This window comes from Struthio camelus, unplaced genomic scaffold, assembly GCF_040807025.1.
Source record: "Struthio camelus isolate bStrCam1 unplaced genomic scaffold, bStrCam1.hap1 HAP1_SCAFFOLD_83, whole genome shotgun sequence".
Taxonomy (NCBI): Eukaryota; Metazoa; Chordata; class Aves; order Struthioniformes; family Struthionidae; genus Struthio; species Struthio camelus.
This window is the reverse complement of record NW_027182720.1, coordinates 190,001-192,500: the sequence shown is the minus strand read 5'-3', so window position 1 is coordinate 192,500 and position 2,500 is coordinate 190,001. Positions and strand designations below refer to the sequence as shown.

Genomic DNA, 2,500 nt, shown 5'->3' with positions numbered 1-2,500 from the left:
CGGAGAGCCGGGCGGGGGTTTAAAGACTCGGGCGGCCCGATGCGACCCGGGGGGCAGCCGGGCGTGCTGCCGGAGGGGCCGGGGGGTCGGCGCGCGCGGGCGCCGCACCCCCCCATGCCCGCCGGCGCGGCCCGTGCATGCCCCGCGGGCAGCCGGGACGGAGAGGGGTACCCTGCCCCCTCTCTCCGCGGTCTGGTCTCGGCGGAGAGACGCCGCGCGGTCGGCTTGCGCCGGCCTGCCTCGAACGCGCGACCCCGGCGCGAGCGCGTGCTCGCCGCCGGGACGGCGAGCCCCCACCGCGGGTGGTGCGGACGCCGAGCCCCAGCGCATCCCTTCTCCTCCCTGGCCGGTGCTCTCAGTCTCCCGCCGTGGCCGTCGGCGGCACCCTTCCTTCCCTCCCCCCCCCCCGCCCTGCCCCGGCACTCCGCCATCCGGCGCGCCTGCCTCGCTCTGCCCGACCCGGCTTCGCTGGGCGGCAGGCGGGCGGCGGGCGGGCGGGCGGGGGCGGCCCCTCCCGGTCTCCGCGTGGAGGCGGGGAGAGCGGGCGCCGTTCCCCGTCCGTCCCGCCTCGCCCGTCTGCCTGCCGCCAGGCGTCTGCCCGCGGAAGGGACGGGCGAGTGCGTGGCGTCGCTCGGGAGGCTGCGTGTGTGCAGGCGGGTGTTGGGTGCCGTCTCCGGGGCGGCGGAGCTGGAGGCCGGTGAGGCGAGCGAAGGAGCTCGGAAGCGTGCGGCTGGCGGGTCGCGGGCGCACGGGCAGCGGGTGGCGCCGCTCCCAGCGGCGGCCGGGCTCCGACGCCGGGGCTCCGCGGGGACCCACACCCCGGTCCCTGAGGCAGGTGGCGCGGCGCGCGCGCCGCTCCCTGCTGGGCCAGGCCGAGCCGGGCGCCTGGGGCCGGACTCGAAGCGAGAAAGGGGTTGTCCCAGGTCGGGAGCGAGGGCTCCCCGCCCCTCTCGTTCGGGTCTGTTCTCCCCCCCCCCCCCCTTTTTTTTTCCCTCTGTGCTTGTACGGTCAGTGAGGCGTGCCCTCTCTCTCCGCTGTCCCTTGCTCAGCAGCCGGCGTCGGCGTGAGGAGGGAGGCAGAGCGGATGGGGGCCCTCAGGGGGCTGCGAAAGCTGCCCGGTCCCCCCGCGCGCGCGGTGGGGACCGAAACCGAGACAACTCTTAGCGGTGGATCACTCGGCTCGTGCGTCGATGAAGAACGCAGCTAGCTGCGAGAATTAATGTGAATTGCAGGACACATTGATCGACACTTCGAACGCACTTGCGGCCCCGGGTTCCTCCCGGGGCTACGCCTGTCTGAGCGTCGCTTGACGGTCAATCGTCACCCCCATTGCCGCGTTGGCGCAGCGGTGTGCCGCCCCTCGGGGGGGGGCCGGGGGGGCCGGCGGCGGCGGCGAGTCGGTGGGGGGGCGGCGGCGGCGGTGAGTCGGCGGCGGCGGCGGAGCCGGGACCACCGGTGCGTGCACCGGTGGCCCCGGTCTTCCGGCTGGCCTGCCTGCCCGGCTCCGGCCGACCGTCCGCCTCCACCGTCCGCGGCCGGCGTGCCTTGCCCTGCCCTCCCTCCCCTCCGAGCCCGGTGGCCACCGCTGCCCTGCGCGGTGTGTGCGGTGTGGCGCGGCTGGGGCGCCTCGCAGGCCCGCGCCGCCGGGGAGAGGGGGTGCCTCTCCTCCCCGTGTGGGCCCGGGCCTTCGTCCCCCTAAGTGCAGACTCGGGAAACCCCCGCTCCCGGAGCGCCCGCTGTGCGGAGTTCGTCCCGCCGGGCCCCCAGGTTCGGTCGGTCGCGGTGGCCCGGCACCTGCCGCCGCCGCCCGCCGCCACCGCCAGTGCCTGCCGTACGACGGCTCTCCTCCACCACTCTCCCGGTGGTGCGCTGGTCCCCCGTTCCCCTCCGGCGGGGGGGACGGCCGGCTGCCTTTCTTCCCCTCCCCTTGCCCTCTCCCTGCCCCGACTGCTGCCGCTTCGGCGCCCGCCGAGCCCCCTCTGCCCCCCCCCCCCGCGGCGCACCCGCGTCCGTAGTGCGTGCCGAGCCACTTCCACCCGCCGGCTGGCGTCAGCCGCGGCGTTGCGTTGAGGCCGGCAGCGACGGCGCGCGGGTGTCTCCGCGGGGCGGTGGTGTGGGGCAAGCGCGGGCGGCGCCGTTCGGTGGCGAGACGGGGGAGGGGGGGGGCAGAAAGGGGGGGGGGGGAGGGGCGCTGCCGCGCCGTCGTCCCGTGCCGGGGCGAGAGCGGAGGTCAGCGGCCGGGGAGGAGGAGCCAGCCGCGGCCGGTGGAGGGGCTGTGCGCGAGTGTGCGAGTGGGCGAGCGAGCGTTTGGGAGCCGGGCCCGGGGGAGGTGCGGACCTCGCCCCCCGGCCCCGCGCGGCTGTCTGCGGGTGGGTACCGCGGTGGTACCGCACCGTGCTGCCGCGCGCGTGTGTCGGAGGGGGGGGCCCCTCGCTGCCCCTCCGTGGCGGCGACTCGCGGGTCGCCGCGCCGCTTCCCCCTCGATCCTGGCGGGGGCCTC

The 2,500-nt window shown here is 77.6% G+C and overlaps 1 non-coding gene across 1 annotated transcript; it reads left to right on the top strand.

Moving 5' to 3' along the window:
- Nucleotides 1-1,155: 1,155 nt before the first annotated feature.
- On the top strand, nt 1,156-1,305 carry LOC138065453 (5.8S ribosomal RNA). The gene has a single exon (XR_011138519.1). It is a non-coding gene; the product is annotated as a 5.8S ribosomal RNA (ribosomal RNA).
- The last annotated feature ends 1,195 nt before the right edge of the window (nt 1,306-2,500 follow it).